The sequence below is a fragment of the Paroedura picta genome, chromosome 9, assembly GCF_049243985.1.
Source record: "Paroedura picta isolate Pp20150507F chromosome 9, Ppicta_v3.0, whole genome shotgun sequence".
NCBI classification, from domain to species: domain Eukaryota; kingdom Metazoa; phylum Chordata; class Lepidosauria; order Squamata; family Gekkonidae; genus Paroedura; species Paroedura picta.
In genome coordinates, this window is record NC_135377.1 from 17937514 (window position 1) to 17960739 (window position 23226).

Consider the following 23226-nt stretch of genomic DNA (forward strand, 5'->3'; position numbering starts at 1 on the left):
GCCATTGATATTACTTCCATGGTGTTCCTGGATTGATTTTTTAGCAAAGTACACTGTGTGCGTTCATTCTAGCTGTAGATGCTCATAATGTTGAGCAAAAATGGGCCACATGTAGAAGCCCAGCCAAACTACTAGAAATTCTGTCCTGTAATATGGCAGGTTGGACCCGGGTCCAATCAGGCAACTCCAAGATTCTTTTTAGCCACCCATCTTATGATATCATAGCTTTGCAAGAGAGTTGGACTAGGGCTGATCTGGAACTTGATGGTTATAATTCATTTAAACTAGAGGCTACTCTAGGTCTAGGTTTTGGGAGGCTAAAGGGAAGTCTAGGCATTTTGGTTTCCACCCAATTGAGAGCTGTATGTATTGCACTAGATCCTCTTTTACATTTAGCTATGGCTATCCTGATTTATTGGGATTCAGGGTAAATATTGTTTTTCAATGTATACTTTCCACCGCAGTGTAAGACAGCTGATTCCACAGCCTTTTACCAGGCACTGGAGCAGTATATTCAGATGACTAGGCAGGAACATCCTGATGCCCAAATTTTAGTAGTGGGGGACTTTAATGCCCTGATGCGCTCTGTGCCAAGTATAATTTATCAGCCTACAATCATGCTGAGGTGGGTGCTTATAATTTACTTTCCCACCTATCCAAAGATCCATGCTCTAACTTGCTTGTTGGCATCCATGACCTATAAATTAAGTCTATCTATACTAAATGGATCAGCCCTGACTGCTCCTTAGAAGGCCCAATACTGAAGATGAAACTCCAATACTTTGGCCACCTCCTGAGAAGGAAGAACTCCCTGGAGAAGAGCCTAATGCTGGGAGCGATCAAGGGCAAAAAAAAAAAGGGGATGACAGACAATGTGGTGGCTGGATGGAGTTACTGAAGCAGTTGGTGCAAACTTAAATGGACTTTGAAGAATGGTAAAGGACAGGAAGGCCTGGAGGATCATTGTCCATGGGGTCGCGATGGGTCAGACATGACTTCACACCAAACAACTACAATACTAAATGGATCACTAAATGATTTTTATCCAGGTGAATTTACATTCATGGCCAGTACTAGAGCTAGCGCAATTGACTACATGTTGCTTGAGGGAGCTTCTCTTAATAAAGTCAGGGGGTTTCAGGTTCTCCCTTTCTTGGAAGGTGACCATTTTCCACTTCTTTTGCAACTATGTCCCCCTGTAATCACTGTTTCCTTGAAGTAGAACTCCCCATCCAGATTCTTTCAACAAATCATATTGGGTGTCAGATTAAGTGCTCAGTTTAACTTGATCTAAAACTGAAGAAAGTCATAGCTGCAGAATATCTGTCTAGCATCTGTAAGGACTTTTCAAATGTGGATGCCACACAGAATCCTGTTTCTGTTTATGGCTTATTTGTGGACAGGTTAAAAACTGTCCTATTTAAAGAATCTTATCCAGATCACCAGAAATTGAACAAAACTAGAAAGCCATGGTTTGACAAGGAACGTGTCAAAGCAAAGGATTATTTGTCTAGTGAATTTGTACTCTTAAACAGCATTAGACTGTAGGAAGGAAATATTTGACACAGTTCGAGAACATAAGAACAATTACAAAAAACTTTTATAAAGAAAAAAGATCCAATACAGTAAAGAACTGTAGAAAACCCTTATACAATCTGTACAGGATAAAAATAACTTCCTCTTCTGGCTCTGATCTCAGAGATAGATCTCTGATTGATGTACATATTTCTCCACATACATAGGCAGTATATTTATATAAAGCCATGGACTATGTTTCAAGCAGCCATTTTCTCCAAGTGAACTGATCTCTGTAGAGATTTTGGGTCAATCACCTTCTGCCAGCCTAAAATACTTCACAAGACAGTAGTGAGAATAAATAGAGGAGGAAAAAACCTTCCTATACGGCCCTAATCACCTTGAAAGGAAAGTGAGATATATTTTTCCTTTTTCCTTTCCTCCTTTCTTCCCCTGCCTCCCCACTTTCATTACGAGCAAAGATATCAGCCTCAAAAGAAAAGAGAAAGTTCCTTAGGGATCCCACACTTAATTGAACCAAATGAAAAGTGGAGGAAGAAACCACATAAATGGGTTCCAGATCAAATGAAACCTGAACTCGCCCTAGAAGCTAAAATGACTGAGGTTATCCTACTTTGGGCACGTTATAAGAAGACAAGAGGTGGTGGAAAAGACAACAGTGCTAGGAAAAGTTGGAGGCAGCAGGAAAAGTAGAAGACCGAACATGAGATAGATTGACTCAATCAAGGAAGTGACAGCCCTCAATTTGCAGGATTAGAGGAAGGCTGCCAACAGTTGGATGTTTGGTAAGCTATTAATTCATAAAGGTAAAGGTAAAGGTATCCCCTGTGCAAGCACTGGGTCATGTCTGACCCTTGGGGTGACGCCCTCTAGCGTTATCATGGCAGACTCAATACGGGGTGGTTTGCCACTGCCTTCCCCAGTCATTACCATTTACCCCCCAGCAAGCTGGGTACTCATTTTACCGACCTCGGAAGGATGGAAGGCTGAGTCGACCTTGAGCCGGCTGCTGGGATCGAACTCCCAGCCTCATGGGCAAAGCTTTCAGACGGCTGCCTTACCACTCTGCGCCACAAGAGGCTCTTTTTATTAATTCATAGTGTCTTCATAAGTCAGAAGGGACTTGCCAGTAATTAACACACGCAGCATTAGTGTGTTATTTATGTGTGTGATGATATTTATGTGCTGTGTAATAAATAATGGCCATTGATTGTTCCCTGGAAACATTATGAATAAGATCATTATGAATAAGATCATAATGTATAAAAAGGAGTTCTTTAAATAAGAACCAGCTAGGCATTGTCACCTCTGAAGTCTCTTGCCCATGGGTAGGGTCACCATAGATCAGTTGCAACTTCACAGCACTTTACACAGAGAGACAATATATTCATTTATTCAAGCACTACCTATTCATTTAGATTTACAGGGAGATATTATCTTGAACCCATCACAAAAGCGGGGTGTAAAAAAAAAGGAGCTCTCTGATGACCCCAACAAAATGAAGTGAACTAAAATAAGTGACACTTGAAATCAAAAAGAAATGGAATTAGCCATCCTGGACTCTTTTCATATCCCAAAATGCCAGGGCTTGTTTGTGTGTGACGGTACATGCCAGTACTAAGTATCAATACCTTTCTTTAGAGGTGTCCCAAGCCCTGAGGATGGAATTGATAGAAACTGGCACAACCTATTATAAATACCAGTATCACTGGCCTATCAGTGAGGGTAAGCCACTGCTTTCTAGCATCGCTTGTGAACTTCACAAGGACTAGTCTAGATGACCTCATGGACTGATCTTGCAAGGTTGATCTTGCAATTCTAAAGGTCTGCTGCTTATTAGCATTTCATTTGCCAATGGCGACCAGTGTCCTCTATTCCATGACACATTCAGCTGATAGTCATCTGTCAATTTTTATGCATGTATGACCTGGCATTTAATGACTTCTCAGTGAAATGTATGAACTAGTTGAAGAAATGTTGTGTTTGAAATGAACTGAGGTGATATAAAAGCTCTGTCTATAGCCATTAAGCTGTGATGACTCATGCTTAGTTGAACTTTGATTTTCATTCATATTCATCACTGGGCAATTAAGATACCATTTCATGGGTGTTTGAATCCAGCAATTTCCAGCCCCCATTTTGTGGGCCACTTTTGGTTTGCAGCTATGATTACCTTTAGCATGCATAGAAAAGCCCTTACCCCAAATGATCCAGGGCTACAACGTTTCCATATAACATTGGAGAACTAGGCCCATAAGACTGTCAGCTCCTACAATACTCTTTAGCCAATGTACTTGTAAACTGCTGCAGTAAATACTGTGTGTGTCGTACCCTTGGCAATCTAAATATATCTTAAATGCATCCTGACATCATACATCAGTGAGTCATCAATACATTATTTATAACACGACACAGGAGGAGGAATCATCTGGAGACTCAAATCAATACTCTTGCATAGAACTAGGCAAACAGCTGCGATGATAAGATATCATAAAGGCTTGTTAGAAATAAATGGTTCTAACTATTGCTCGTTATTTTTAATTCTGGCTAATATACAGACTTGAATGGTCTTTCTTTTCAGTGCAGGTCTGTAGAATCGATAGTAACACGATGTGGGCCCCAAAGAATTATATCTTCTACTATCCTTTACTATCCAGAAGCAAAAAAAAGATCAACCAAATAGAGATGTTCCTGTTACAAATAGCCTCTAGCCCGACAAAGCTTCAGACATATTTATTTTCTGCGGCACAAGACGGTAAAATACTAGTGCATATAATAAATTACCGCCAACTGCTTAAAGCAGTGGAGGTCCTATAAATCATCAAAGTAGAAACTGTTGCTGCGAGATCTGAGAAGTGGACGTAGAACCATCAGGAATATCAGTGGAGTCAGATTTATTGACATTGCCAAGTTTCACTTGCAAACTTTCTATCAACTGTCTTGTGCACTCAATGGTTTCAAAGAACTGAGAAATAGAGTTTCCCTTTTTAAAAAAACACATTCAATTAAGTCCTTTTCCAAAAATCCATCTGCCAAAGAACACTGTACATTACAAGTGATTTTGGAACTTTTTTTTGGGGGGGGGGAGATAATGTATCCCCATGGGCCTTTCCATCATCTTCTGGGGAGAAAGTGTGTCCTGGAAAAATGTGACCCCAGGATTTCAGAAAGTAATAGCTTTCTACCAACTCTGCTATCTAGGATCCTTTAACTTGAGATACTAGGGGTTAAACTTGGGATAATATCACCCACCCCCATTCCTTTCTCTTTGAGATGGAAAAGAAGATTGGGAGAGATTAGCAAAGTGTTTTCTAGAAAAAACATGTCCACTTTTCCCCAGTGAGTAAACCATGATAAGCTTCCAATAGACCCTAAGGTTTCAGAGGAACAGTTTTAAAAAGAACTGGGTCAGATATGTGCCATGTACCTATGTTGGAAGCAAAAATCCTTAATTCGTTAATGAGATTAAGACTACAATTTTGACTGAAGTCAACAGGACTTTCGTTGGAATCTGCATAGATTGGATTATACACAATATACAAAATAACCTCAACTAGCCTGATCTCATCAGAGCTCGGAAACTAAACAGGATTGGCCACAGTCAGTTCTTCTTTGGAAGCCCACCAAAGAAGACTGTCACTTTTCATGAAGAGAAAAATAATGGAAAAGCTACCTCTGCTCATCTTTTGCCATGAAAACCTCATGGTTATAGAGGCCATGACAGGTCTATTGTGCTTTGATGGCTTACAATAACTATTATAGGACAGGAAAGATGTCCCAGGCCAGGAAATGCCAGGCAGAGCTTCCTCCTGCGCACAGTTGCTGGCGGGCCATGAGTGGCAGGCCCCTTTGGCAATCCCCAGTGCCCATCTTAGGCTTGCATGGCTGCCCAGGTGCTGAGCATGAGTGCCCACCTGGTGCCCTATGACCACGTCTTCACCCAGCTCAAGCTCATGCTGGGAACCCATGAGGCCGTACGTTTCCCTGGCACTTCACCCAAGGAGTGCCCTGCACCACCACCCACCAGAGGAGGAGAAGACTGGCTGCCCACCAAGGAGATGGTGCAGACCCTCTGTGAAATGACAGCAGCAGGTTATCATACAGCCTCAACATGAACTTCTTCCTACCCAAAATCATGTACCTGAGGATGGGCCTGTACAAGCCACAAAGGCTGCCACCCATCACCCACATCAAGGTGGAGCACAGCAATGCCTTCAGCCACTAGAGTGAAATTGTTCCTCCCGGCCCCAGCCTGACTCAAGTGCTCCCAGAATTCACAAGTATCATCAGCTCTAACCCAACCCCCACTACAGGAAGCACATTGGAGCCAAACCCTTTCAGTTTGCTATGTGTAATTGCAGCTTCTCTCGATCTGACCATGGACATGAAGAGACACTAGAACTAGGGCTGAGGACTTCCTCCTCCATGAAGGCTGTCATGTGGTATCTGCAACATCCTAGCTACTCAGCTTCGAGTGTTTGTTTTCAATTAGAAAGTTTTGATTTTTTTTAGATGACTATTATGATTATGCTAGCCTTTCTCAACTTTTTTTTCTATCAAGAAATCCCTAAAACATTCTTCAGGCTTTGAGAAACCCCAGAAGTGGCATGATTACACTTAATATGGTTGGGAAGCATAGCTGTGTATATGCCCACCTAAGGCCCCTCCCCCTCCCATCCCCTCCAAGGCCATCATTGGCCATTTCGAGGGGGGGCAGATTGACATGGCCATATATGTTCATATCACCCAATAAATGTTTAACACATAAATCAATCTATCAATCTATCAATCTATCAATCTATCAATCTATCTCTTATATTTATATGCTGCCTTCCCCAGAGTGGCAGGGGAGCCCCTGAGGCAGCAGCCAGGCAGGAGAATGAGGAGGAGCCACGGCCCGATACCAACTGATCTACGGACCAGTACCAGTCCCCGGACCGGGGGTTGGGGAACACTGCCTTAGAAGACGTAAAGATAAAACGCTGACAACATAAAATATGCTAAATACATCTCTGCTGAGGTAAACTGGATAGGATGGTGAGGATGCTTCCAAAAAAGCCACCCAGTTTTGAGAACAGGAAAATAATTAACCATTAAAGAAGCTTCCATTGATCACTGTGATGCTTTCATATAAGTTGCCTGATCATTTTCTGTGTTACTTGGACAGGTTATCAGTAACCGATTGTTCCATAATTAGGACTGCCTTTCATATGTTTATTTTCTAGCAGTGACATTTTCAAATGAGCCTTAAGGACGGGTTTAGGGTGAATGAACATGCTGGCAGGCTTTCAAAACTTCCATACTTGCTGCCAGCAAACCAGAATTTTCTTACTCAAATGCCAGTAAGCTAGATGTCAGACAGATGTCATCTTATATCACTGCAAAAAGCCTCAATCAGTTGTTACATCCCCAGGAAAACATGTATTTGGCCATTGCACAGAATGGAACAAACCTCATCACCCTTTGCCAGGCTGGAAAGCAGGAAGATCTTATGGATTCTCAGGCTGTAGTCCTCTCCAGCAAGCTTCAAGCTGAAAACTGGACAGACCAGGAAAATAAACAGGGAAGGAAAGCTATCTGGCAACAGGAAAAGGAGTATGGACCAAATATTCCAACTGGTTTACTGATGTCCCTTGGAGCTTTAAAAACTAATTACATTGTAATTTGAGCTGAGGCTTCTTTTCTGTCTCAGTCTGTCTGGGCTTTAATTCCATGGCAGCTGTTACCCCATTTATCTCCTCTTCTGTGTTCTCAGCACTTAAACGGTAGTAGCCATTTGTGGCTTTTAAAAGGACACCCAAGAAGACTTAATATGCCACAGGGGGCCATGGCAAGAACTGCCATACGGGATCAGGCCACATTTCCTTCGAGCCTAGCACTTTATTTCTAACATCGGACCAGAAGGAAGTAAGGGAGGCCAAAACTGATGGAAATGAATGCTGTGGAACACTAATAAGTCTTAGCTCAGCCTTGTCTATTGTAACTGACAATAACTCTCCAGGATCCCGGATGCGAAAGCGTCTGAGCCATATCATTCTCTGAGATGCTGAACTGGAGAAGGTACCAGGCCCTTCTGCCATGCCAAGCCTGGTTTGACTAGTTAAGCCAGAGGTAGTCCAACTGCGGCCCTCCAGATGTCCATGGACTATAATTCCCATGAGCCCCTGCCAGCTGGGAATTGTAGTCCATGGAGATCTGGAGGGCCGCAGTTTGAGTACCCCTGAATCTATGACAACACTATGAAGCTATGAAGAAGAAGAAGAAGAGTTGGTTCTTATATGCCGCTTTTCCCTACCCGAAGGAGGCTCAAAGCGGCTTACAGTCGCCTTCCCATTCCTCTCCCCACAACAGACACCCTGTGGGGTGGGTGAGGCTGAGAGAGCCCTGATATCACTGCCCGGTCAGAACAGTTTTATCAACGCCGTGGCGAGCCCAAGGTCACCCAGCTGGTTGCATGTGGGGGAACGCAGAATCGAACCTGGCATGCCAGATTAGAAATCCACACTCCTAACCACTACACCAAACTGGCTCTCTACAGGTTCTCTAGAAACAGTTCAGGGTGCACTGGGAGTTTCATAAACTCTCCTTTTGAATATATGTTATGTATAACTGCTGATAATTATTGAAAAATTATCGATGTATGAATGTTGACAATTATTTATATAAGGAGATTTATTCCAATTAAAAAAGAAATGGATTATTATTATTAAGAAAAGCTGCAGTGGTTCAACATGTTTGGGAGTAAAACTCATCAGGGATGATTTAATTCACCCAGGTTTTGGCTGATCATTTTGTTTTTGCATGTGTACAGCTGTTCATATGTCCTGGGAAACCTCCTACCCCACCTTACTCCCAAATTTGCCAATGGATCATTGTGTAGCTTAAATATTACTGTGTTTAAGCAATGAGTCACTCTGATTTTTACCCTTTGTTTTTTTCCCCATTATCTGTTTTATAGCGTATTCTAATTATGCATCTGAGCCAAGAGGTGTTGAGCAGATTTTTAGACACATAAACAGCAATAAATCCTTTCATTGTAGCCTTGTTAATGACTGCTAAACAAAGCCACAGGGATCGCTATGATGTCAGCTGTACTGGGTGATAAAATAACTGTTAGGGGAGTGAAAGGATACAGGGTACATTCTAGGCTTTGGTTTCTCTTCAGTCAGACCATCGCTGTAACAGCACTAGGTCTGTCTTCTTGCCATATTCTTCTCCATTATTATATAAAAACATCCAGAAATGCTTTTAAAAATGTGCAACTGGACTCAGTAGTTATCATTCAGTATAACTTCTGTTACCTTATATGCAACCACTACTAAAAGCAAGAAGAAGAAGAAGAAGAAGAAGAAGAAGAAGAAGAAGAAGAAGAAGAAGAAGAAGAAGAAGAAGAAGAAGAAGAAGAAGAATCAGTTTCATCTCTGAGTGAGATTCCCTTTTTATTTTCTGATACAGCAGAATCGCCACCAGGATCTCGCTAAAATACCACAATGAAAGAGGGGAGGGGGAGGGAGATGTTTTGTGCCCTGCCCCCACCCAGCAGCCTCAAAGCTATGACTACACTTGGCATGGTGACTAAGTGTATGTCATATTGTAATCAGGAGGAGTCTTTCACTTTAGGCTGGCAAAATAATGGGTTTAAAATGGCACTTCTGCCCCCCCCCATACACACACACACTGTTTTCATTGGTTGCTGGACAGATGTTTCTGTCTGCCTGTCAAATAATCAGTAAACGTAAAAATCCCCTGTGCAAGCATCGTGTCATGTCTGACCCTTGGGGTGACGCCTTCTAGCGTTTTCATGGCAGACTCAATACGAGGTGGTTTGCCAGTGCCTTCCCCAGTCATTACCGTTTACCCCCCAGCAAGCTGGGTACTCATTTTGCTGACCTCAGAAGGATGGAAGGCTGAGTCAACCTTGAGCCGGCTGCTGGGATCGAACTCCCAACCTCATGGACAGACAGCTTCAGACAGCATTTCGGCTGCTTTGCGCCACAAGAGGCTCTAATCAGTAGATTATAAATAAACAGATAAACAATAAAACAAATGAAGATTCCATGAATCTCTGGTGCATGTTCTTTCAAAGTAACAAAGCCTGTACAAGAAGCTCTCAACTTTGCTACCACTTGGAGAATAAGATAGTGTCATTTGGGCTACACCAGCATTTCAGTAGGGGTTAGGTCATCTTTCTCTCTCTTCCTCTGGGGATCTGTTGCAATTAATGGTGTCTCTTTAGAAAGAACAGATCATCTGGCTTGATGATTAATGCCTCACAGCTTTGCAAGAACACTGGGGATGCTAAAACAGTTCAGACTAATTAGACTTGAGCCAAATACCAAGTTTAAGGCCCCTAACTTCAAGAGTTCAACAGACGTACTTGGGCTAAATCCCTGGTTTCATATGAACCTGCCACGGATCAGGCCCTCAGTTGCCCCAGGCAAAGGGAACGTGGATTTTTCTGTGTTACCTTAGCCTACTGCAAAGGCCAACAGAGTCTGTCCCACGGCAGACCTGTGTGGACACGAAAGAGCCGGGACTTCCAGAGGGGGCCGGACAGGGCAAGAAATGCCCCGGACAGCTTTGCAGCACTTGACAACACCCGTGGGGTGGACGAGGACATTTGTTTTGATTTTGCAGGAAGGTTGGATTGCACAGAATTTTGCACCTTCCTGCGAAAAGAAAAAACATAAACTCCCCCCCCCCCCAATGCTGTGGAACTATTATGCTGCTGCTTTTTTTCCTGGGGGGGGGCACAAAAAGCTGCAGAGCATGCAACTTTGCAGCAACACACCTCCAGCAGCCCAGCATGGTCACCGCCATGTGGAATCGCCCTTGCAGTGTTTTATCCCTGCTTCTCTGACCTGAATAATATTCAAGCACCTAAGGATCTTGTTTTAGTAAGCATCAAATAGATTATACTCTGAAGTGGACAAATAAAGTCTGGTTCGGTTTCATCCGGACATTTGCCTCCTAAACTAATTGCATAAAATCTGGAAGAGCTTCAAACGATGGCAAGGTCTTCATTATGAATCGTTTTAAAAAGAGTTTAACTGCATTTGAGGACACGTTGCTAATATGGACATAAATGAAATGATGTTTTAGTAATAACCTGTACAGGGGGGAATTATCACAGATCTCTCTGTTCTTTTCAGGACCAATATAGAAAGTTATTCTATAACCTTTTGTTTCGGCTCCACTTTTCAAAGGCCATGGAAACAAAACACTTATTTGAATCTGGGCCAGCAGCAAGCTAAGGAATGCAGCCCACACAATCGTATTGATTTATTTTCATATATTTCCTAGCAGGGTCTGCTTCTCCATTCCCTGCCCCATGGGAAAAAAATGACTGCAAATATCAAACTAGTAATCAGGAGAACACAAGGCCAGAATTCTTTCTATAGCAGCCTTAGAGATGTAGAGAATTGTTTTTTGAAGGAGAATGTGGGAATAGTCAGTGCTGTGAATCTCGATTTGGAGGGTCAGGTGGTAGTCAGTATTGACTCACCACCTCCATGTGGGCTCCATTGCTAGGTCTCTGGCCGGTTTTCAGCCTTATGTAAACAGTATAAGTTATATCAGGCCTAAATATGGTGTTGGTGATCCATTGCCAACAAAATGACTTTTCCTACCAACCCAGGCTTCTCTAGGTCTGGATTGGCTCCCATCCTTATGCATTCACTATGTTCATTTCTCACTTGCCTTTTAATGAAAATAGATCCTCAAGTATCCTTACAGCACAATATACATATAGTACTCTTTTTTTATCCTGATGTTTTAATCCTGTTTTTTTACAGGATTTTTTTTTCTTCCACCAGACGTTTGATTGAGGCCAGGGCATGAAGATCCATGAGTCCCTCGCTCTCAGCTGTCCTAGAGATCTTAGACATCTTTTATTTTTCTCTGGACATCTACCTTGAGGCAAAGGGTCAGGTGGGGTTTCGTCGAGCTGGGGCTGAAATTTTGTTGAGGTGCAGTTAGAGTCACTTTAACTGTATATTAATGGAATTTTATTGTGGTTTTATGGTTTTATTTTGTAAATGGCCATGAGCCACCCCTGAACAAGAGTAGTGAGTAATAATAATAATAATAATAATAATAATAATAATAATAATAATAATAATAAATCCTATTAATTGAATTGGTATGTTTTGTGTCATCACAAGCTGGTATTGCATGGTTAGTTACTTTAAATCTGAGTCGCTTAGGCAGGTCATAATGTTTTCAATAAATAATTAGACAAACATGAAATATAGCTATATCACGGGATCATGCTATATCAATAGTAAGTTCATTAATCCTATACCAGTGCAAGGAACCTTGGCCCAGTCGGGGGAAGATTCACCAGGAAAGGAATAATTGGATCCAACTTATTTTCTAAAACATAAGCAGACGGCTAATGCAATGGATTCCTCAGACATTAATCCCTGCTTTTACTCATCTGAATACAGATCATATTTTACTCTGAAGTAAGCTTAGATGCATTGGGCCTCAATAGCCAGCCAGATTCTCAAGCCACCAGGACACTGCCACGTGGATTCCTGCCCCTCAGCCTGTCTCCTGCCCAAAAGACTCTACTGCCAGGTGGTCATGGTGTTTGTCTGGCAGCGTAACTGTGGCATTTCATTAGCAGCAATTCTGCCGTCTGTGCTGGGTTGCTGCTGTGGCTGACTCAGCCATCCTTGCAATTCAAATCAAATTAGGTGTGCACATTACATTTATGGCGCTCAGTTATAGCTCAGCCTTGCTGAGGGTTGATCAACAGTAGTCAAAGAATTGCTGGAGAAACAAAAAAAAGTTATACTACATGAAACTAGACTTAATCACCCTTGCTCATTAGGGGAACAGTTTCTCATAGGGCCAAGATAAATAGAAGAGAGTTGTACCTCGAAAGCAGCTGTGATTTTTCACTCTAGTGACCTTCAGTGTGGATTTTGTATTTTGAGCAGTATTATACAGCTCAAGAATTAAGGCATAGTTAGCTGTACGGGTACACAGAAAAATCCAGAAATTTGTGTTGAAACCAGCCATAATAATACAAATAAGTAAACAAGAGCTGGGGCATTGTACAACTTTTGCTTTCAGGTCATATGTATCCCTATTACATGTTGCTTAGTTATTTGGTTCTGCAACTTTTAGTTATTTGATATCAGCATTATCATATAGAAAGTGGCCCTTCTCTTTCATTGTTCCTCACATGTATATCACATCCTTTCTCCAAGGAGTTCAGGGTGGTATACTTACATGAATAATATTACTGTATCTCTCTTTTCTCACTGGCTTTTTCTTTTTGTATTTGCTGTTCCCTTGTCTGCTGTAATTTTTTACAGCTTTATAGATCTGTATTACAGGACTAATTTGTAAACTATTTTATATTTTGGATGCCATTAAAGGTTTTTGTATTGTATTGTAGCGATCCCCAGCCTGTGGGCCACGGACCACATGTGGTCCTTCGACTAATTGGAAGTGGGCCCCGAAGGATGCCTTCTCTCCCCCCCCCCCCGCCCTTTACAACACACTTTGGGTGTCATTGTCTCCCATCGCTCCCAGATGGGACCATCTCGTTGCAGAGAAACAAGCTCAGGGTTCCCACTGATTTGTCATTGTCATGAGTTAAAATTTCCATGAAAATAAAATGTTCCTTATGTTCAATGTTGTGGCGTGTCTGTATCTTATTTTGAAGGGATGTTTAAACATTACCATAGCGGTCAGAGAGCATTAGGGCAGTGGTTGAGAGTAGAGGAGTAAACTACCCCCCCACCGGGCCCCAGTAAAAGGCGTTGAGTGGTCCCCGGTGAGTGGTCCCCAGCGTTGAGTGGTCCCCGGTGAAAAAAAGGTTGGGGACCACTATATTGTATCTCTTTTCTCTACCAACATTGGGATGATAGAAGAAAATTGGCCCAAGATCATAAAACGAGTTTCATGACCCAAGTGGGAATTTGAACCCAAGTCCCTTAAATTCAAGGTTCAAGCCTCCAATCACATTGGCTCTTTTTTTTTTAAAAAATCATCTCCTTCCAAGGACCCAACACAGACAACAATAGTTGGAGAAGAAAACAGATGTTTCAATAAAATACAGAAATTGTATGCCTTATCATGCTGGAAACCCATGCCTCAATAATCATGGCAAGCAAGCCAAAAACTGGAAGGAATTCAGGCTCCAACTTCATTCAAAAACATTATTCTAATTATATAAACAAAATTTAATATAATCAATTTAATATAACAACCAAATTAACTGGAAAGCCTTGCTGGGAAAATGCTCTGGCTGGCAATAGTGAATGTATGGATTTCACTCGCTGTATGGGAATATTTAGCTTTGAACAAGCTTTTTATATCAATACAATACACTAATTGTTTTCACAGTATTGCAAATGATCCTTAGTGTTCCAACCTGGTGCTTCCAGCATTTAGAAGTCTCATAAGAGGAGTGATATTTTCTTCCATGAGAAAAATACCTGAAATTATTCCCTGTGAATATCAATTGTAGAGGCTGAGTTGACAGTTGTCTGTTGTTTAGCAATGCTGATGAAGACAGGAGTCAAAACATATTTGGCAGTTTATATTGGATTAACCTGATTCAGATAACCTTGGGCTTGTTCCACTGATTACATTTGGATAAGGTTGCTTTTTCTTCCATTTAAAATGGTTGTATATCGATTACTATTGTAAAGACAATTCAAATATTTGACTAGTGAAAAAAATTATATGCATTAAGCTGGATGAGGACTAAAGATTTCTGCTAATGGAAGGAGGATTTTATTCCCTCCCACTGCAGGATACTGATTTGTCCCTCAGGCTGTTCCTGAGTAGCCACTTTCCTCTGGAGCAGAACTAATGGCAGATGAGTGGGTGAAGGGGGTGATTCTGTTCTACTGATGTGGTTTCCATTAGCAGTAAATTTAGTCATGTCCGATGGAGTATATTCGAAGGGCCTTTTCGCACGGGGATCTTTGTTGCAAATTGTTTGCGGAATGAAAAATCGCCATTTAAAATAGTGGAATTCGTCGTTATGCATACCTGCCTTTGTAGTGGAATCAGTTGCGTTTTTTAGCGTTTCCCACAGGCTTCCGGTCTCGGCAGAAATCGCTAGAAAGGAAGTGCTATTGCCAAGCTCGTCCCGCCCCTGGCCGTCAAGCAGCCAATGGGCAGCCGTTAGCATGCTCCCAAACAGCCCCTTTCCCTTTAAGAAAGGTTTTTTTTAAAAAAAAAACCGACCCATAGCAACGAATCTAGGTAGAATCGTTGCTACGGAGAGACTCATCCAGCTGCCTAATGTGAGCTGTCGTTTGATTGTATGATCGTTTGCACGCTGCCTCGAGTGATTAAAAAAAATTCCCCCCCCCCTTCTCACGGGCCCGATTTTCGGCTGAATTTATGTGTAAAAAATAAAGGGACTTTATTTCAGCAAACGGGCTTTTAAGTGGTTTGTGCTTAGTGACTAAAGGTGAAGGACTGAAGCCAGGGAAGCCTCTAAACAGAAAGAGGCTCGCCGGTGCGTTTATCCCCGCTCGCTCGGAGAAAAAAAAATGGCGATCGCTTCGCCGGAAGTTTGGAGGAGAGAGCCAGGGGGAGGGACTTTGAAGAACCAGCAACAATGGTAACGCACAGGTCTTTAGCGCTACTGTTGCAGATTGGTTGCAGGAGTGTATCGCTATCCGGAGGGTGAATCCACTTTTCTGGATTCCCCTGAAAGCGCCACAACGAAGCGCTTTTTGCGGGTCGGTTTCAGGATTGTTGCAGATTGTCTACGACGTCGTGGGTTATGGCAAATTAGTAGCGTTTCCAATTAGCAACCATTGTGCTATTTTGAAGCCGTGCGAAATGGCCCTTAAATTTCATCCAGAGTTCAGAAATCACAATTGGTGGCAATGGATGATTAAATTTTAAATATCCATTGAAGGTTTTAAGCATAAATACTTTGATTTTCTTTTATACTTTTATTCAGATCTCCAAGCATATCTTATTGTATATTTATATCTATATTGCTAGTCGACAACAGTAATAAACTAATTGATTGAGTCTGCAGAATATAGCATGACTTCTGCTCTTGCTGAGACCTTGCATTTGCAGTTCCAGTAGTACCTGTGGGTATTGGCAGTCCTGAAGTTCAAAGATGTAACCAGGAATTCACATATTCATTTATTTGCTTATATTTATGTAAACCCCCCCCCCTATGCGCTATGAATCAAAACCAAATGTGGAACCTGCAATGCATTAAGTTCTCAAGCTCCCCTATCACAGGAGCATCCTGTCCCTGTTCTGTAAAATATAGAAAAGACAATTAAATGTTAACCATAACTGATCAAGGTATCTCCCCTGCTAGGTAGATCGAACACATATTGTGTGTCCTTTCTCCTTCCAGATCATTCTACTGAAACCACTTTTAGCATGGCTAAATTCTAGGCTTCATATTGTTTAATAAGGAAGCACTTGGTCAAATCTTTTTTATTAATTAGGCTCACATCATGGAAATTTGTTTATAATGAGGCTATGAAATATGTATTGCATGTACATATTTCCTTTTATACGGTGCTCACTCCGTTGATTATCTTACTGCTGGCCTATCTATGATCATAAAATTAAGTAAATTGAATAAGACCATAAATGAAAATGCATGCCTTTAATACAAGTCAAAGCAGATCACTAATGCATGGAGTTATGCTCTTCACATTCTGCAGTAGAGTGATGATAACACCAGCCATTCAGTGCGTATCAAATATTATAATAAACACTGCTTCATTTTAATATGTAAGTAGGTTCAAAAGTGCCCCAACTTGGATAGCCTAGGCCAGGGGTAGTCAAACTGCGGCCCTCCAGATGTCCATGGACTACAATTCCCAGGAGCCCCCTGCCAGCATTCGCTGGCAGGGGGCTCCTGGGAATTGTAGTCCATGGACATCTGGAGGGCCGCAGTTTGACTACCCCTGGCCTAGGCTAACCCAATCTCTTCAAATCTTGGAAGCTAATTAGGGTTGGCCCTGGCTAATATCTGGATGGGGAGACTCAAAGGAATACCATGGGTATGATGCGGTGACAAGCAATGGCAAACCACCCCTGAATGTCTCTTGCTTTGTATGGGTCGCCATAAGTCAGCTGTGACTCAACAAATCAAGTACAAAAGCAAACTCACCTGTCAGCATATCAGTTGGACAGTCAAGATCCCAAATGGCATCTCACTGAAGGAAATCTGCAACACAAAAATCATGTCTTAACACACCCACCTGATCTCATCAGATATGGTAAACCAGAGCCAGGCTGATTGCAGGTTGCCATTAGTCTCCTGACATCAAGAAGAAGAAAGAAGAAAGAAGAAAGAAGAAAGAAGAAAGAAGAAAGAAGAAAGAAGAAAGAAGAAAGAAGAAAGAAGAAAGAAGAAAGAAGAAAGAAGAAGAGTTGGTTCTTATATACCACTCTAAAGAGTCTCAAAGCGGGTTACAATCCCCTTCCCTTTCCTCTCTCCACAACAGACACCCTGTGAGAGAGATGAGGCTGAGAGAGCCCTGATATTACAGAAGAAGAAGAAGAGTTGGTTCTTATATGCCATTTTTTCTACCCAAAGGAGTCTCAAAGCGGCTTACAATCCCCTTCCCTTTCCTCTCTCCACAACAGACATCCTGTGAGGGAGGTGAGGCTGAGAGAGCCCTGATATTACTGAAGAAGAAGAAGAGTTGGTTCTTATATGCCATTTTTTCTACCCAAAGGAGTCTCAAAGCGGCTTACAATCCCCTTCCCTTTCCTCTCCCCACAACAGACACCCTGTGAGGTGGGAGAGGCTGAGAGAGCCCTGATATAACTGCTCGGTCAGAACAGCTTAATCAGTGCTGTGGCGAGCCCAAGTTCACCCAGCTGGCTGCATGTGGAGGAGTGCAGAATCAAACCTGGCTCACCAGATTAGAAGTCGGCGCTCCTAACCACTACACCAAACTAGCTTTTCAAACAAAATCTGCACTGCTGCTTATTTGATGTGCATCTTCGAACCAAAATCTTTTCTGTGTCTCTACAGAACCTTGAATACTGGCAGAATCCCAGAGCCATGTTTATCAGTGATGGGATTTCAACAGGAGTTTACTTTGCTGGTGTGGTTCACCATCTAATATGCATTCTGCCTTCCGAGCACCATGGGATATTCTCCTTGCCAGAGTTGCCTGTAGCTGAAGCAATATCATCAAATGTGCTTCTCCCCTGCCCTAAGGGTCCATTCCTCATCTGAGATGCTAACCATCACAGAAAGGCCAGTCATTACTCCTAGGTTCTGTGTTCCTGATGAATCAATTAGATTTGACTTTTAATAGCATGAATGCATTCACCACTGAACAGCCATTACATAGTGCTCTGGAGCAATATAGCCTACATTACATCAGTGACTAGCCTTAAGGAAACGGCTTCAACTGACTCATAATTAGAGGCTGCTTTTTGTAAGACTGTGTTTGTCCTAGACTCCTTGGTCCCATTCAGTACAGCAATGACATGAACTAGAAGGCTACATACAGAAAAAAGGAGACTCCTTCGGGTAGAGAAAAGTGGCACATAAGAACCAACTCTTCTTTTTGTGTGGGTGCCTATGTTTATTTATATTGAAATTATGTTCTGCCATATCTTTGAAAACACAGGGCAGATTACAATAATATAACATTATTAAATATAATATTGTTGTTGTTATGTGCGAAGTCGTGTCCGACCCATCGCGACCCCATGGACAATGATCCTCCAGGCCTTCCTGTCCTCCACCATTCCCCGGAGTCCATTTAAGCTTGCACCTACTGCTTCAGTGACTCCATCCAGCCACCTCATTCTCTGTCGTCCCCTTCTTCTTTTGCCCTCAATCGCTCCCAGCATTAGGCTCTTCTCCAGGGAGTCCTTCCTTCTCATGAGGTGGCCAAAGTATTTGAGTTTCATCTTCAGGATCTGGCCTCCTAAAGAGCAGTCAGGGCTGATCTCCTCTAGGACTGACCGGTTTGTTCGCCTTGCAGTCCAAGGGACTCGCAAGAGTCTTCTCCAGCACCAGAGTTCAAAAGCCTCAATTCTTTGACACTCGGCCTTCCTTATGGTCCAACTTTCGCAGCCATACATTGCAACTGGGAAGACCATAGCCTTGACTAAACGCACTTTTGTTGGCAAGGTGATGTCTCTGCTTTTTAGGATGCTGTCTAGATTTGCCATAGCTTTCATCCCCAGGAGCAAGCGTCTTTTAATTTCTTTGCTGCAGTCCCCATCTGCAGTGATCTTGGAGCCCAGGAAAATAAAATCTGTCACTATCTCCATTTCTTCCCCATCTATTTGCCAGGAATTGAGAGGGCCGGATGCCATGATCTTTGTTTTCTTGATGTTGAGTTTCAAGCCAACTTTTGCACTCTCCTCCTTCACCCGCATCAACAGGCTCTTTAGTTCCTCTTCACTTTCTGCCATTAGAGTGGTATCATCTGCATATCTGAGGTTGTTGATATTTCTCCCTGCAATCTTGATCCCAATTTGTGACTCCTCTAATCCCGCATTTCTCATGATGTGCTCCGCATACAAGTTAAATAGGCAAGGCGACAGTATACAGCCTTGCCGAACTCCTTTCTCAATTTTGAACCAGTCAGTGATTCCATGTTCAGTTCTCACTGTTGCTTCTTGACCTGCATATAAATTTCTCAAGAGACAAATAAGATGCTCTGGTATTCCCATCTCTTTAAGAACTTGCCACAATTTGTTGTGCTCCACACAATCAAAGGCTTTAGCATAGTCAATGAAGCAGAAGTATACGTTCTTCTGGTACTCCCTAGCTTTCTCCATGATCCAGCGTATGTTGGCAATTTGATCTCTAGTTCCTCTGCCTCTTCGAAATCCTGCCTGTACGTCTGGAAATATAATAATAATATAATATAATAATATAATAATAATATAATATATGAAATATAATATAAATTATTAAAAATTGCCCATAACACTTTGTGTCTCATGTGAGGTGGGGATGGGGGTGGTCATACAAAACAACCCTCATTAAAAGTTTAAGCTTGGTGGCGTCAGACAAGGGGGCCCGAGGTTTCTGATGTCACTTCAGGCCTCATGCATAGGCCTGGTAGAAAAGTTCTACTTTGCCTGCCTGTGGAACTTTCAAAGATCCTGTAGGGCTCTGATCTCATTTGGCCGAGCACTCCATCACAGCGGCTTCTGGTCACCTTACCTTTCCTCTCCCCACAACAGAACCGTGTGAGGTAGGTGAGGCTGAGAGAGCCCTGATATTACTGCTTGATCAGAACAGCTCTGTTAGTGCTCTGACAAGCCCAAGGTCACCCAGCTGGCTGCATGTGGAGGAGGAGTGGGGAATCAAACCCAGCTCACCAGATTAGAAGTTGCCAATCTTAAACACTGCACCAAGCTGGCTCAAGAAGTATTATTGCAGAGGTAATAATGTGGCTTCTTTCATGAATTCTGTTCTCTTTTAGCTGAAAGGTGGTAAGTAGTAATTGGTGCTTTTTCTTCCACTTAAATGTCTTGCTTAATGAAATGTCAAATCAGAGCAGATGTATTAACACATTTAAGATCAAGTTGGAGGATGCAGAGGAGCATCTCTTATACTAGGCACATATCCAGAAATTCTGGCCACCAAAGCAATTTTGGAAGGAACATGATTTATAGCTCAGTGTTCTCCAAGATCACCATTCAAGTCATCCTGTCATGAATGCTGTAGCGCACCATGTATGCAGGATTACAAATATGCTATTTATATGGCATATTTAAAAGATGTCACATGATTCCAATGGTGTCTTTTGTATGCGTATGGTTAAGGATGCTGTCATCATGTAGCTTGATGTACATATGCAGGGCTAATGACCATGTAATTTGAAATATCTCAGAACCTGGGATCTATTTATTTATTTATTTGTTTGTTTGTTTATTAGATTTATCCCTCGCCTCTCCTCAGGCCCGAGGTGAGTTACAACATATAAAACCCCCACTAAACCATCAAATAAAACATATAAAAACACATTATACAAAATCCCCCAGACCAGTGGTCCCCAACCCTGGTCCGGGGACCAGTACCGGGCCGCGGCTACTCCTCATCCTCCTCCCCAGCTGCTGCCTCAGGGACTGCCCTGCCACTCTGCCACTGGCTCACCTTTGGTGCTCTCTGGTGGCTGCCATTGCTGGGGCTCCCCCTCGGCGTGGCAGTGCGCAGCTGCTGCTGGCAGCACCCCCCAGCAGGTGGCGGAAAGTCAGGAGCTCCAGCGGGAAAGCAAGTGGAGCAAGGGCTCAGGCGGTGGCAACGTCCCTCAGCAAAAGACTGCCCCCCCTCGGGCCTCAGTAAAATTGTCAAGCGTTGACCGGTCTCCAGTGATAAAAAAGTTGGGGACCACTGCCCCAGACAATAAAACAAGATGTGGTAAAAAGCTCAGCTCGTATCTGTACTACTCTTGGTAACCCCCTATGGGGGGGGGAGAACAGAGAGTGCCAGATGCAAGAGACTTGGGCTCACCTGAACCACACATCTGGGAAGGGAATGTTCTTCTCACTCTAAAAGATCTATCCCCTCTCCTTGACACAAATGGGAGTCTTTGCCAACTTCCCAAACTTCCTTGCCAACTTTCTTCCGAATCTCTGTGTGAAACTGCTCTCAGCTAAGGCTGAAATCAGATCCAATCCTCTTCACCATCTGTTCAGAAGTCTTTCTCTGTTCAGCTTATGCTAACTAAACAGAACTGTTAGAATGACCTGTCAGTGAAGAATTAACCTTTCACAGTCCTTCAGCTGTTTGTACAGTACTTCTAAGCTTCTGAAAAGTGCAATCTATCATTAAAAGTCCAAGCAATACAATGTGAACAAAGGGAGATCTCCAAAACACCAGTTCTATGATGATGGGAGTCTGGACAATAGTAATTTATTGAAAAGTTACACAGGATTTTTTAAAAGTCTAGTAAATGAATATCTTATATGAATTTTAGATAAACAGACTTTCAACCAGAAATGTGCATATCTTGTAAAATCCAATAACCATGGCAATTATAAAATTATTCAACAACTCCAACTATTGACTAAACATGAGAGATACATAATATCACTTGTCAGAAGTAATATGCTTTGCTGGCCACCATGGAGTATACATAGAAATTGAGGAAATTATGATTAGTAAATCTTAATCTAACTTCTGGAAGGACAATAGACAGTTCAGCAATTTTCTCTTCATGGGTGTTATTAACCTACATAGACCTTTCCCCATTACATGCAGGCAAAGGGACCACTGGGAAAATATTTGTATCATTATACTATTACGTTTCTGTGAATGTCCATGCTTATCCATATATTAGAACAGCTAAAACAAGTCATTCATAAAACAAGTCATTAATAATTGTTTTGTCTTGTCACATGTCTCTTTATAATTCCTGGAAAGTTTGTATCAATATCTTAATATTGTGATTCTGTGATCTTGGTGGAGCAAACCTGGCGATCTTGAATGCACAGAAGGGTTTGGCACTTGTGCTGCTGTGGATAATGGTTCCTCATAAGCTTGCTGATCATGAGTTTCCTGCTCATTGGCAGTGAATTTATCTAGCCGATCCATCTGCTGATCATCTGCACTGGGGGCTGGTTGATCCACTCACTCATTTTCTCCCTCTACATTTCCTTGAGCTGATGCCTGTATATTCTGTATGCTGCTGAAGGTAAGGAAATGAATCAGTTGCACTGATTATTATTACTACTTCTAATTAGCACACTCTTGGTGGTCTCCCAGCCAAGTACTAATCATAGAATCATAGAACCATAGAGTTGGAAGGGGCCATGCAGGCCATCTAGTCCAACCCCCTGCTCTATGCAGGATCAGCCCTAAGCATCCTAAAGCATACAAGAAAAGTGTGTATCCAACCTTTGCTTGAAGACTGCCAGTGAAGGGGAGCTCACCACCTCCTTAGGCAGCCTATTCCACTGCTGAATTACTCTGACTGTGAATTTTTTTTCCCTCATATCTAGCCTATATCGTTGTACTAGGCTGTCCCTGTGTAGCTTCCAAGATCTAACAAGACCGGGCCAACATGGATCATCCAGGTCAGGGTATGTTCTCTTTAACCACAGCTAATAATGTATTTAATGTGAAATACCATGAAACTAGAGGAAGTGGTTTGCCTGTGTTTTTTTTTTCAGGCCTGTTCCAATGAGCACTGTGAGAACTTCAGTGAAGATAAGTAAAAATACATACAACCATCCACATACAGGGGTAGTCAACCTGTGGTCCTCCAGATGTCCATGGACTACAATTCCCATGAGCCCTTGCCAGAAAACGCTGGCAGGGGCTCATGGGAATTGTAGTCCATGGACATCTGGAGGACCACAGATTGACTACCCCCGATGCCAATTGTATGAACTGTGCCCAGTGTGGATAAGGTGAGGTCATGTGACAGCCCTTCTACAGAAGGTCATTTTGTGACGGCTGACACTATAAAGTGCATAAAAGTGCATGCATGGAAAGCCACTTCGCAGGAAAGAAGATAGAAATCCTATTTTCCACTGTCTTTTCCCAAAGAACCATACCATGAAGGTAGAGCTGCCCAGTGACTCTACAGTTATGTTCTGCAACAGTAAAGCATCACACCATAATTGGTGCCCATATCCATAACATAAGGCATTATGCAGGTAAAACTTGGATCTTGAGCACCGCATCCTGAGCTGAACAATCATTGCTTAATGGCTCACTGCTCTGCTTCCAGTGGCAGT

The 23226-nt window shown here is 42.4% G+C and overlaps 1 long non-coding RNA gene across 1 annotated transcript in view; it reads right to left on the reverse strand.

Annotated features, from left to right (window-relative positions):
* Nucleotides 1-23226, reverse strand: part of LOC143844197 (uncharacterized) — a 66488-nt gene that overhangs the window by 12612 nt on the left and 30650 nt on the right. Inside the window, exon 4 of the long non-coding RNA XR_013233850.1 lies at nucleotides 16667-16723. This is a non-coding gene — a long non-coding RNA (uncharacterized LOC143844197). The remainder of the gene's footprint in view (nucleotides 1-16666; nucleotides 16724-23226) is intronic.